The sequence below is a fragment of the Macrobrachium nipponense genome, chromosome 15, assembly GCF_015104395.2.
Source record: "Macrobrachium nipponense isolate FS-2020 chromosome 15, ASM1510439v2, whole genome shotgun sequence".
Taxonomy (NCBI): Eukaryota; Metazoa; Arthropoda; class Malacostraca; order Decapoda; family Palaemonidae; genus Macrobrachium; species Macrobrachium nipponense.
The window spans coordinates 83,653,467-83,668,159 of NC_087208.1; the positions used below are offsets into that span (position 1 = coordinate 83,653,467).

The 14,693-nt window shown below is 41.2% G+C and overlaps 1 protein-coding gene and 1 pseudogene across 2 annotated transcripts in view; one reads left to right on the forward strand and one right to left on the reverse strand.

The window, feature by feature from the left end:
* The window catches only part of LOC135226933 (periodic tryptophan protein 2 homolog), a 79,041-nt pseudogene extending 71,492 nt beyond the window's left edge, over positions 1-7,549 (forward strand).
* LOC135195087 (vesicle-associated membrane protein 4-like) overlaps positions 1-14,693 on the reverse strand; it is a 196,925-nt gene that overhangs the window by 153,722 nt on the left and 28,510 nt on the right. The gene's annotated exons all lie outside the window — the stretch shown is intronic.

Below are 14,693 nucleotides of genomic sequence, written 5' to 3' on the forward strand. Positions count from 1 at the left end.
AGAAGTCGAAGGGGAAGAGGCGCAGCCGACGACGATGAAGAAGATGAAGACGACGACGACGACACCTTCCTCCTCTTCTTCGTCAGCTTCCTCAGGACAGACGTAAGATCTGCTATCCAGGGCGGAGCCGGGGCTGCTGTAGCCGAAGCTACAGGGCCCGGACGCACCTGTACAGACAGACCAAAGTCTGGGGTAGTACCACCACGAACAGGGACGACATCAGCAGGTATGGGCATCTCAGGAACAGCAGGCACAGCCAGCACAGCATCGGTAGGACCGCCAGCGCAGCAACGCAGGGACAGCCAGCGCAGCAACGGCAGGGACAGCCAGCGCAGCAACTGCATGGACAGTCAGCCCAGAATCGGCAGGTACGGCAGGCAGCACCGGGAACACAGGAAGTTGGAGCAGCAGCCAGCAACATCCTGGTACCGGCGGCAGGTCCAGGGGCGAGCTCTAGGGCAGCGGAAGTGTGGTCGCTGCAGCGCGGCAACCACGAGCGGCGGCGGCACGCCCCCCTCTCGGTACTGGCGAACGGCACTTCACAGCGGCTGTAGGCAAGACTGTTACCACGTGAGGTGATTACACCAGGTGAGGAGGGGACGTCGTCACCTGGAGCGTGGTCACCACTCCATGGTGACCGCAGTAGGCCCGAGACATAGAACCGCAGCCCCTGGACACTAGCACGCCCTGCAAATGGAAGGACGCCCATACCTCACCAAGGTCCACCCTCGTGGCAGTAGCACCTGCGGAAATAACAGTAGTAGCGATTAGTGGGGGGAAGTCCCCTCGCGCGTGGGGGGTGAGCCCTCTCCGAACGAGTGGAAGACCCCGAATACAATTGTACATCGGGCACCGAGCGCCCTCCCCCGCTCTCGACGGATCGGGCGAGGAGAAGAACGCCGATAACCTCCCCCCCCCCCACCCCCCCCCAAGGGAAGGGCCATCTGTGAAGCTGAGCGGGGGGGGGGTTCTCGTTCCCCACCCCCGCACAGCACCCATGTACCCAACAATAATATAAGAGCCCGAGAGCAATCGTGCCATCGGCCCGAATCCAAGGGCATAAGGATCAATTCTGACTGAGCGGAACTTGAACCAATAATTATTGATGCAATCAATAATAAAAAGAATAAAATGAAAAAGAATCTTGCATTACGATTCACTTCACAATGAATAAGGGCTCGGATCGAGCGCATTTGCGCCCTCGGTACCGAGCGCAAGGGTAAAAGGATCCATTCCTTACCTTTATGGATCAAGGTTTATGGAAACCTTGATCCATAATGAATTGATGCAATCAATATATATATGAAATGAAAAGAATACTGCGCTTGCGATTTCACTTCATACAAATAAAAAGGGGAAGGATCAATTCCCGGTAAATAGCGGAAAACATTGATCCCAGTAAAACAATGCAATCTCAATAAAAATATGAAATGAAAAAGAACTGCACTTGCGATTTCACTTCATTCAAATAAAAAGGGGAAAAGATCAATTTCCGGGTAAGCTCGGAAACTGTCCAAAATGGAAAGTATTGCTACAATCAAAATAAATATATAAAATGAAAATGAAAAAGAATACTGTACTTGCGATTGCCACTTCCATACAGAATAAGTTTTCCGTGTCCGAGCGCATTCGCTCGCAACGAGCATACGGTCAAAAAAATATAAATGAAAAGAGCACTTCTTACGATTTTCATCTACACATTTCAACCAAAATATACGGCTCGGCGAGCGGCTGCCCCCCTCCGCACGCATACACAATACGATCTTTCTGGAAAATGAATTCCCGCACTTACGCCTTCATCCCGGCTCGGGGGGGGTAATCGAGGGCGTGGTGAAACCAAGATCCTTTAATTCACAATTGATTCAATGGAAATAAATATGAAATGATTGTACTTACAATTCAGTTTCACTAGATAAATAGAAACAAAAAAAAAGAAAAACACAACCATGCGAAAGCACGACGATAAAGTGGGCAGAGAGCGATGATACACTCCACGACGCCAGTAGGGCCGAAAGCAAAGTGGTTTGTTTACCTACCAGTCGCGCGCATGCGCGCCTGTCGGACAAGCAGTTAACTACCGAACCCCTTGTTCGAAAGCTTACGACCTATCCAGCTGCCCGCTAGTACCTTCCTATTGTAAAGGACCGAAGGTTTGTATGCCGTGTCGGAACAAATGAATAATTAATGCATGGCTAACCTGCTAGGACTGTCTCTGTAATTACCTGTTTCCCACCAGGCCGGCGATGGAATGTTTATGTTCTTTTCAGAATTCTTTGTGACCATCCACTAAGATGAAATGAAAATGACCTACTGTTAAAGTTAGCTGACTACCGCACTACCATATTGAATGAGGATGGTGGGTTAGTGCAGCCAGAGAAACAATTGTTCAGCCAAGCAAACTAAAAGCTCTTTAATGAGTAGAATAAAAGCTTTTCAACATTCCTACCTGTTGTGTGATTCTTATAGGTACGTACTGTCACCAGACGTTGGAGCCACAACAGGTGTTAGGCCCTCATAGTGAGACTTATCAAAGGATCCTTAAAGGGAAAAAGAACTCTATCTTGTAGAGTACTAGTGACTCCTGTGCCTTTGTCAAAAGTCCATAACAGACAGTCCAACACTAAAGACAACTACCACCTTCATATATGGTGTGCTCCTATACACCAATGTATACCTTCATGTTCCCAGAATTCAATACATAGAGTACATAGTGGGATTCCCTGACTGCTAACAATAAGATAGAAAGCAAGGTTACTATCATAGTATTTGGTTCAAGAGAAAGCGTCCCTGCTGCAACAATAGGCCAAAAGGCTTTACAACTCATACTAAATATGACATTTTTATAATAAAAATGATATTGTTATGATACAATAAAGTTTTATGCATACTTACCTGGCAGGTATATATAATTAAATTCCCACCCTCCTCCCCTCAGGAGACAGGGTTCAGAGAAAATCTGAAGAAAATGGGAATGGTTCCGAGCACCAGCACCACGGGAACGGGGTGGCGATCACCTGAACTACCAGTGTACTAGCGGTTGCCGCGAGTTTTGAAATTCTGCCAGTGCGACAAGAGGATAAGCTATATATATACCTGCCAGGTAAGTATGCATAAAACTTTATTGTATCATAACAATATCATTTTTATGCATGACACTTACCTGGCAGGTATATATATAGCTGATTGACACATTTGGAGGTGGGTCAAAGAGCAACATCGTCATAATTTAAAAATTAAATAATTTTTAAAATTACTATTAGGTTCCTTACCTGCTAAGGTAGCTGACTTCGTAGGTCCTGCCTCTTAGCCTGCTAAACCTTAGTAGCTCTCAACTAGGATGTGACCTGTTTGTTGAGAAAGCTAATAACAAGGGTCTGACAACTGGACATGACCAATTTGCTGACAGGAAACCCTAGCCCTCATTTACCACGGGCATTCATGCTAGGAAAGTTAGTCACCTGAACCACACACAATCACTATAAAGAATAACTACATCATAAACTGAGCAGGCAATAACCTTCTCAGACAACCATAAAACTCTATAACCTAATTAAAATAATAGCCTAGCATGTTAGTAGGTTATGGGGTGGAAACTCCTTTGCCCAGTACTGTACCTGAAGATACGTACGGGCCCAACGTTTGACAATTATCAAAAGTTGTCTTCACGTCTCTGAGGTAATGCGAAGCAAAGACTGAATTTGTCCTCCAAAACGTAGAGTCTGTAATGTCCTTGAGGGCTAAATTTTTTCTGAATGCCAAGGACGTAGCTACCGCTCTCACTTCGTGAGCTTTAACCTTAAGCAAACCGAAGCTTTCTTCCTGGCAAAGCAAATGTGCTTCCTTAATGACCTCTCTTACGAAAAAAGCCATAGCATTTTTAGACATGGGTCTAGTAGGATCTTTCACAGAACACCAGAGAGAACCTGAGGTTGGTTGGTTGGTTTTATAAAGTTTAGGTGTAACACCAAGCACTGGGGCAGCAAAGGCCATTCAGCGCTTACTGTATAACTATGAAATTATAAGACGTTATATCATATAAAGCAGGTTTATTTCTTTGAGATATTTTACTATATTTTGAAGTGGGGCATTTTCTCCCAATAGTTCTTCAAGTGGTATGTTTATATATGTTGTTGGATCTTCGTTTTCTTTCGAATTTATTGCATTTAGTTAGTAGATGACGGATGTGACCAGAGTACGACAATGGTCACAGTAATGCCAGTCTTTCTCGCCTTGCAACATCAAGTATTTGTGCGTTAAGTATGTGTGTCCTATTCTTAATCTTGTTAATATGACATCTTCCCTTCTTTGACATTATTGTCTATTCCAAGGTTTTACAGATGGTTTAATATGCTTTAATTTATGATTCAATTCTAGCCATTCTTTTTCCCATTTTGATTTACAGTATTCATTTATTTGTTGTTTTAATGTCATTGTAAGGTATTTGTATTTTTTTTTGATAGACTCCTTTTTACTGCCTTTTTGGCTTCTTTATCCACCTCTTCATTACCCTTTATGCTCACATGGGAAGGGACCCAACGTTTTATATTTATAGATTTCGTTTTACTATTATATCAATCCACTCCCTTATTTCTTCAATTACGGGATGAGAAACTGTGTATTGTCTTAGCGCTTCTAAAGCACTGTAAGAATCCGTGTATATTACAAAGGTATCGTTTGCCTTTCCACCATAAAGGCATGTTTTATAGCCTCTAATATAGCATTTATCTCTGCAGTGAATATCGAGCATATTTTTGGAATTTTTTTCCCCTTATATTTATATTTTTTGTTACTACAGCATAGCCTACACCCTCCTTCGACTTGGAACCATCTGTATAATACTAATATCCCGTTTATGTTTTTTCCTGGTGTGACATAAATTCACTCTTTAATTGTGCATCTGTTACATTCTTATTAAATGATTTCTCACAGATTTCTATTTTAGCATGTCTCCACGGAGGTATTTTAGGAGTGGTTATTTTTGATATGCTACTTGTTCCTAATTTTAGATGTTCTATATCAGGTTTTAATCTATTCTCCAATGGTTTAGAGGCTCTTGGTTTATTGTCATAATTATTTGCTATGTTCTTCATATATTTGGTGTTTGGATTATCATTAAGGTTATTTATTTTAGCTATATATTTTAATCCCATTTCTTCTCTTTCGTACTTTCAGGGGATCTATTCCTGCTTATACATACAGACTTTCCACGCGGGGAAGTTCTGTAGCTCCAGTGCATAGTCTAATACCCATGTTATGTATGACATGCCAGTTTTGTTAATAGGGTTTTAGAGCATACCACATACTTGACATGCATAATCAAGTTTACTTAGACAAATAGCCTTATATACTTTTATCAGAGAGGTTTCTATCAGCCACCCCAGTCTTTATGCGCAATTACTTTTATTATATTTAAGGATTTTCTCACGTTTTTATTGCCAGTTGTTCTATATGTTCTTTAAATGTAAGTTTTTTTATATCAAGTATTACACCGAGAGAATTTAATCTCATCATATTATTATTAATAGCATTATTTTTATGAATAAAGTAGGAATTAAATTCCTGTTTTTCTTGATCTAGTAAATCTGACTGCTTTTGTTTTTTTGCGGTGAAAATTTAAAACCCTTGTTATCGGCCCATTTTTTTATCTACTTATGGCTGCTTGCAATCTGTTGGTTATGTCTAGCGCTTTTTCACCACTACTCTATATAGACGAAGTCATCTACAAAAAGGGATCCTTGGACTCCTCGTGGGATCATTTCAATTATCTCATTTATTGCTATTGCAAACAACGCACGCTTAGTACACTACCTTGGGGGATTCCTTCCTCCTGGATAAATGATTCAGAGATTTCTGCCCCCACTTTGACTTTTATATATCTTTCAGATGGAATTCCCTAATATATTCATATAAATTGCCTCCTATTCCCCATTCTATCAATTTTTTTTTTAAAATCCCTCCCCTCCAGGTGGTATCATATGCCTTCTCTAAATCAAAAATACTCCTATTGTTTGTTTTTTACCAACCATTGCATTTTGTATCTCTCTTGTAATCATTAAGAGGGGATCTATGGTACTTTTATTTTTCCCTGAATCCAAAAAACTGTCTGTTTGAACCAATAGCTGTTTATTTTCTAATACCCATATTAATCTGTTATTCACCATTTTTTCAAATATCTTACTTAGACAGCTAGTAAGGGCTATTGGCCTATAGCTGCTTGGTGGACTCTGGTCTTTTCCTGGTTTTAAGCCTGGTATGATTAAAGATTCTTTCCAGGTTTTAGGCATCTGTGAGAGTGCCATAATTCATTTAAAATTTCTAATAAAAAGGTTTTGCTTTCATCTGGAAGATTTTTTATCATTTCATATCTAATGTTGTCTTCCCCTGGAGCTGTTGGACTTGCAAGTTTTCAGACATTTCCCCAGTTCTTCCATGGTGAAAGGAAGATTATAGATTTCCCGATTATTAGATTTTATTGTATTGGGACATAATTTTTGATTTTTAATTGGAATTTTTTTTTGTATAGTTCGAGATACTAGATGTTTTGGCGAAGCATTTACCCAATTCATTTGCTACTAGTCTGGGGTTTGAAATATAGTTGTTTTCTACTTTTAATGTAGGTAATGGTTCTGGCCGATATCTACCCTGCAGTTTATTTATTTTTTCTTCCAGATTTCTTTGTCTTGAGTTTTAGAATTTATATTATTAATATATTTTTTCCATGAATTTCTTTGGGCTATCTTGAATATTCTTTTCTGCTTTGCTTTAGCTCTCAAATATGCAATTCTATTGGCTTCACATTTATGTCTCAGATATCTTCTAAAGCATGTTCTTGTTATCTTTCTTGCTGCTTACATTCTTCATTCCACCCAGGGTACCAGTGGTCTAGTTGGATTGCCCGAGGTAACAGGAAAAGTTTTCATTTGCTTTATCATCTATTGTTTTTACTAGATGTTCATAAGCATCTATGTGGTTTGTAAAGTCAGATAGTTTTTTGTTAATCACCGTTTCTCTTTATATAAATTCCAATTTGCTTCCTCCATTTTCCTCTTCGGTATATATGTTATATTATTATTATTTTTTTAGCTCAATTTGTATTGGCCAGTGGTCCACTCCCAATAAATTATTATTTACTTTCCAACTGCAATCTGTGGCAATTTCTGGGGAACATAAAGTGCTGTCTATTGCAGAGGTGCTATTATGATAAACATCAAATCTTTTGTTGGAGAACCATCTTTAAAAATAATCAAATTTTTTGTTATCTATAAAATTCTAGGACAGTGTTTTTCCTCTCCTGTCAGATGATGTATTCCCACATGGATGTTTGGCGTTGAAGTCACCTACTAATAGGTAAGGTTTTGGTAATTGTTCTATTAGATTTTCTAAATCTTCCACCTGTAATGTCTATTATTCCCAAGATGATCTATTAAGCGACTTTCTAAAGATGGTTCATGTATATTGAGCAATAGTGTTTTATTTTTTTTTCCAGGAATACTTTGAACTGCACATGCCTGTATTACTGAGTTATCCTAACAGGCTGGCATTTGATTGAAGAATGCGTTATGATTGCAGTTCCTCCTTGGCTGTTGTCATTTAAATTTGTGTTGATTTCCACACATTATAATTTATGCCAGCATTGAGACATTGTTACCTATTTTAGTTCCTGTAAGCAAATGATATTTGCATTACATTCTCTAATTAATGATTTTAAGTTTCATTATTTGATACGTATCCTCTAATATTCCATTGTAAAATAGACATTTTAAAAAGGTTTTGGGTTTGTTTTAATATCTTTATTTGTTTTCCTGAACTTTGAATTTTATTGAAGTTGTATAATTTTGCTGTACTTTGTTCTTCTTTCGGTGGGTGATGTATTTTTGCTATTGTTTTCTTTATTGGCTGAAGAGTCTCAGGTGTTTCTTTTTTATTAGAGGTGCATTTAAATGGCTTTTGATCTTGGTTCTATTTCAATACTTTCTTCAATTTTATCTGATGTTTTAACTTTCTCTTTTATTTGGGTTTCTCTTTTTTCATTTTTAGTTGCAAGCAATTTTCGTTGACTTTGTCTTCTCGGTATTCATTTTTTTTCCATACAGATTTTGGGTCTTACTGATTGTTTTAATTTGTTTCTTGGATTTGGGTGGGGTTGTTTCAAGTACTGTAGTCTTTTTTTGTCTTTTGACTTAGCTCTTGTATTTTGCTTGTCCTCCACATTCATCATGTCTTCTTGCATTTCTGGTGTTGGTAATATATTATATAAATTTGTGTTGCTTATATGTTCTGTAGCTTCCGAGCTTGAATTTTGGGCCTTTATATCATGAGTATTTTCAGTTTGATTTATACTATTCAATATTCTAGGAATTTTGGTTTTTGCGCTTCTTTATTTACCACCTCTTTATATGTGTTTTTCCTTGCTGGTCTTGTAAACCTCTTACTTTTAGTTCTATCTCGCTTCTCTTATTGACATTCACTCCTTTCTTGTAAGATTTTTAGTTCAGTGTTGTATAAGTAATATGCGCATTCCTTTGATCTTGAGTGGTGATTCTGACCACAATTTATGCAAAATGTTATTGTTATAATACAATTAAGTTTTGTTCATACTTACCTGGCAGATATATATAGCTGTATTTTCTGAAGTCCGACAGAATTTAAAAATTCGCGGCACACGCAGTGGGCGGCCAGGTGGTAGTACCCATTCCCGCCGCTGGGAGGCGGATATCAGGAACTATTCCCATTTTTCTATTCATATTTTATCAGTGCCACTGTCTCCTGAGGGGAGGTGGGTGGGCACTTTAATTATATATATCTGCCAGGTAAGTATGAACAAACTTAATTGTATTATAACAATAACATTTTGTTCATGAAACTTACCTGACAGATATATATATAGCTGAATCCCACCTTCGGATGGTGGGAAAGAGACAGAATAGGATTTTTGGGAAACTAAATTAAGTAGATGATATACATCTTGGTTCCTGACCTCTGTTAGCATAGCGACTTCGTGATTACTGTCACCAAAGTCTGCTTCTGGCGTTACTAGAGTTGCCAGCGAGGTAGAGACCTGTAATGCTGGTGTGCTCTAGATGATCTGTCAACGGGGGCGTGACCACAATGTGACTAGACCATATGACCATACTTCTGAGGGCACCGAAGCTAAAACCACCACCTGACCTAACCTATCAAAGTTAGTTCCATAACTTCGAGGCTAAAGAAAAGGAACGCGCCTCAGCGACCAACCCTTCAAAGTTAAAAGCACACCTATCCTTTTCTATAGGATAGGATTTGTGCTTTCTCCGCACCCCAATAATATATCTACGGATATGTATGGTCCTACGACTTACGGAATCTGAAATGTCGTCTTCACATCCCGTCGGGAAGTGTGAAGCGAACACAGAGTTGCTTCGCTAAAGCGTGGCACTCAGGATGGTTACTGGAGTGTCATGCTCTGTTGAAATGCTTCCGAGGCCGCGCCCTCACCTCTTGAGCATTCATATTAAGAAAAAATCTCAAATCTTTATGCAAACATAATGAATGAGACCTCTTAAAAGAACTCCCTTGTCTATAATGCCCAGGGTGTTCTTGGACATGAACCAGTCTGGTCTTTTACGGAACACCGCAGATTGTCGGGAGTGTGAAGCGAATCCAGAGTTGCTTCTCTAAAGCGTGACACATCAGGATGTTTACTGAGTGTCATGCTCTGTTGAAATGCTTCCGAGGCCGCCGCCCCTCACCTCTTGAGCATTGATATTAAGAAAATATCTCAAATGTTTATGCAAACATAATGAATGAGACCTCTTAAAGAACTCCTTGGCTATAAATGCCAGGGTGTTCTTGGACATGAACCAGTTTGGTCTTTTTTACGGAACACCGCAGATTGTCCGTTGACCCTTGACTTTCTATAGTTTTATCAAGATAAAACTTGAGAGACCCTACAGGGCACAGGACTCTCTAATGCCCACCCTTGCCCAATAATTTGTGCCATACCCCTTGGTCTCCAAGCCTTCGGGTCAAGGGTTAGACAGGTTTTCGTTCTTATCAAGAAATGGAAGGCTTAGAGGACAGACCATTATTTCCTTTAAACCGCCAAAACCTCTGATGATGCTAAAACCTCACTAACCCTCCTTGCCGTGGCTAGAGCGGTTTGGAATATTAGCCTTTCTGTCATGTGTATTAAGTTCGCAGAAAGGATAGGTTCGAAATGCTTTTGGCATCAGAAACTCAGACTACGTCTAAGTTCATGCCGGAACCTTTGATCCAGAGAATTTCAAGATCTCCACAGACCTCAAGATCGTGAAGCTTTGTTGTTTTGACAGAACCGAATCTCTGAGCCTAGAGGCCGTCAACACATATTTGCATATTCTACAATAGTTAGGACTTCTATCTTATCTCATACTTCATACGGAAAGATAGAACCATAACGAAATTCCACAGAGGTCGAGGTGGAGGAACAGTCATTTCCCTTCACTATCTCCAGAAACGGCCCCCTCCGATTGAAAACTGAAAATAGGCAGCACTGCTCTGCCTTGGCCAAGAGACTGCCATTAATCTTGAAGATCTTATCGCTTCTCGATAGTCTGAACGCCTTCAGACTCAGAGAGGAGAGATATTAGATACTTCACTAAGTGACGATGTTAGATTACACCGATTCTCTCGGGAAGGGTCTTTGGACAATTCTCTGAATTACCTGACCTCTGTGAATCCAACCTCTTAGAGGCAACATGTGCGACTAAAGCTAATCCTCTAGGATCATGAATAAGGGAACAACTTAAGAGGAAGCTCCTTCGTCTTCATATTATTTACGAAAAAACTTAACAAAGGACGCCCTCAGTCTCTCCTCCACCCTTTCGACATACTTCTAAGTGAGGATTACTCAGACGTCAGTAGTTGTTGCCTTCGATCGAGAAGACCCGCACGGACGTGCACTAGTTTAACGAACCTCTTGAGGATCGTTACGTTCCGTGCCCAAGCCCATAACCAATTCCTCTCTCTCGAGCTATGAGAGAGCTGAGAAATTATCCGAGATGATTTGGGCCACTCGATCCAAACTCACCCTTCGAGGAATGGAGAGCCGACCAATTTGGCTTCCAATTCTTTCAGACAATGTGCCAGAACATCTGTTCTCTGTTCGGATGTCTGCACCCCTCTCGCTATCACCCGAGTGATCCTCAAGCCGTTGAGAGAAAAATTAGAATTACAAGATCTTTGATGTTATTCCAATTTCTTCGTGAGGAAAATTTGTAGAGGTCTGAATTGCTGTTTATTCAGGTAAAACAAGCTTCTCCAGCGAGGAAATGGTCCCCAGCAAACTCATCCATTCCCTCACTCAGCCTGCTTCCTTCCCCAAATAAGGCTGCGCTTTGCATAAGCAGGAGAGCATTATTATAGTGCTAGCCGCGGTAGATTCGTACGATGTACGTGCAGTAACCCCGCACCTAACAAGTATAAGAGATATCTTGTTGAAATTTTCTAAGTAAACGGCAGGTATAATCATTCAAGATTACTAGAAATTTCCTCAACCCGAGGCTAAATCCATGATTGTAGGGCAGAGAGACGGTTTATTCAGCCATTCCCGCAAGGGAGAGAGACGTAACCAACCGCGCATACACCGAGCTAGCCGGTACTGCGTAGATCACAGTAACAGCAGCCTTGATCATCGTCTCGCACTATGTGCCTGAGTTGCCAGCTACTCCTTTTACGAAGGGTATAGTATGAAATTATCGGAGCAAAAGGGAACTCTCAAGCAGGCATATTTAACGAAACAAAATTCGCTAAATGCAGAAGCTGAGTTGGTGTTGCAGTTCAATTAGAATACTTCTCGTCTAAGTCGCAATCCGTAGAATAACTAGGATGCGCCTACCCCTCGGACAATTCAACTGCTTAGTAGAATCATGTCGCGAGGTTAATATACGTAGTATATTTATAGTATTCTGAACAACAATCTCCATCCTAATTCCTTTCCATCAAGAAAAAACAAAATAAGGATTGGAGATCGACCACCTTCGATCTCTATCAAAAAGAGTGAAGGAGAAGTCTTCCTCGAAGAAATAAAAGCTTCAATGGTGAACAGAATACTATCTGCCTGAGTTGCCAGCTACTCCCTTTACGAAGGAATAGGTATGATATTATCGAGCAAAAGGAAACTCTCAAGCAGACCTATTTAAACGAACAGAATTCGCTAAATACAGAAGCTGAGTTGGTGTTGTCGTAACAATACCTGAAGAGTTGTTCTTACTCCGAAAACTCTTGGAAGGTTGAAGGGAGTGTAAAACAAATAAATACATTAGAACAACAGTTCTTTCGGCTTCTATCCGCAGAGGTAAATACGATATGCGTATATGACTTGACCCATGCGTTAGCAAAATGACGCAAAGATAAACTACGTAAGTATTGTAGTAATTTGAACATCGAATTCTCTACTACATCGTCCTCGACGAGGAAGAGAGAAAGAAAGGAAAACGACTGTCCACGTTCTAATGAACGAGACTTTTAAAAGAACTCCTTGACTCTTTGCCAGACTCTTTCCAAGAAAGGGAGTAATATTCGAATAGAGATCATCAAGAGAGAACCGAGGATCGAAAAAAAAGACCGTTCAATGTTCTTATGATATTGGACAAAAGACTTCCTGGATGGTCTACAAGTCTTTCTCTTAACCCCGGATGAGCCTCTGAAAATGAATGAGAGCTCTTTCCGAAATTTGTTAATGAGTTTATCCGCTTAAACGATAAAAACGTTAAAATCTATGTCAATGAGAACTACCCATTTATGAGGGTCCCCCACTTAAATGACAATGGGGAAAACGTCCTGACTTGACAAAACTATTAGCACTTTGCTAATAGGGGAAAACCCTTTAACATGACCGAAAATCACCCAGGAATCCAAGTATATAATCTTCCCGATTCTCAAAGAATCGATGAAGAGGAAAGAGAGATCGAGAAAAAATTCGGGTATGTCTCTCCGCTAACTCCGAATCCTTTTTTAAAACCAAATTTCTGTAAAGAAATGTCCTCAACAGCAAATAAGACGCCTTCAACAAGTCTTTTCTCTCGCAAAGCGTCCTGCCGAGCTTCCACCGAAGCGTCCTGGCGAATGTCCACCAAAGCGTCCTGCTGAGCGTCCTCAAAAGCGTGCTGGAAAGCGTCCTGCTGAGCGTCCTGCCGAGCGTCCTGAAAAGCGTCCTGCTGAGCGTCCTGAAAAGCGTCCTGGAAAGCGTCCTGCTGAGCGTCCTCAAAAAACGTCCTGCTTAGCTACGAGCGTGTCTGAGCAGAGAACACCAAGTCTTCTGAACGACGTTTTCAGAGAGGAACTCGTTGAGCGCCTTGATGCATGCAAGGCCCGCCAAGAGGCGTCCTGGCGAGCGACCTTGCCAACATCTCAATGTTATGACGAACCGCGTTTTGCGTATGACATTGAATATTTTTAAGGGACGTCCTCATGCGAGTCTCCATGGAGAGCCGCACGATGTCCTGAAGAGTGTGAACACTAAAGGAAGACGTTATGGCTTTCGTCTTCCGCAAGGTGCTTGCCGAGCGTCCTGGAGAATGTCTCTACTTATAGGACGTCGAGCACCTCCAAACGCTTCCTCACGTCTAAATAAATTGCCCTTCCTATGCCGACCAGAGACATAAGTTGTTTGACTGTGCAAAGCAGCTTGCCGGCCGTCAAACTTATCAGCTTGCTTTTTCGAAGTAAAGCGAACGTTACATAACGTATACGGAGCGCCATGAGGAGAGGAGACGAATATGTCCTTGATTTACCAAATTCTTTTGAATGCTAGCGAGGTTGAAACAGCTCTAACTTCATGAGCGTTCACTCGCAGGAGGCTCAAATCACTCTTCTGGCAAGATGAATGAACCTCCTTAATAATGTATAAGTGATATATACATGAGCGTTCATATACATGAGCGTTCACTCGCAGGAGGCTCAAATCACTCTTCTGGCAAGATGAATGAGCCTCTTTAATAATGTATAAATGATGTATACATGAGCGTTCACCGTCGGCCAGGAGGCTCAAATCACTCTTCTGGCAAGATGAATGAGCCTCTTAATAATGTATAAATGATGTATACATGAAGCGGTTCACGTCGCAGGAGGCTCAAATCACTCTTCTGGCAAGATGAATGAGCCTCCTTAATAATGTATAAATGATATATACATGAGCGTTCACTCGCAGGAGGCTCAAATCACTCTTCTGGCAAGATGAATGAGCCTCCTTAAATGTCCCTTAGAAAAAGAGCCAGTGCATTCTTCTAAAAGGGAAAATGTGGTCTCTTTACTCTTTCATCCTCTCGTGACGAGAGAGAGGACGGAAGCGTCCTCTTCTCTCAAGCTTCTTTAGGGGGCGTGAGTCCTTCCGAGAACTCCAACCCCTGTGTGGGGAGGACGCCTCGGAGGACGAGCAGCAATCCTTCAAGATTCGTGCACGATGCACGATCTTTAGCAGCCTGGGAAGCGTCAACAGGTTCTGCCGAAGGGACGCCAGATCGGTGGGGAGCCCCCGTAACCCTCTTGCGGGCTTTCGACATGCCCTCTCCCTGAGTCATGGGAGTCCGACAGAGGTCCAGGCCTAGAGGCATTATGGGGCCGATCTGACGCCCCCTCCACAACACAAGGGGCACTACACTTCACAACACTGATTGGAGAGCAGCACTTTAGTCTAAGATTACTTGATGTAATCCTCTAGCAGACACTTCTTCTAG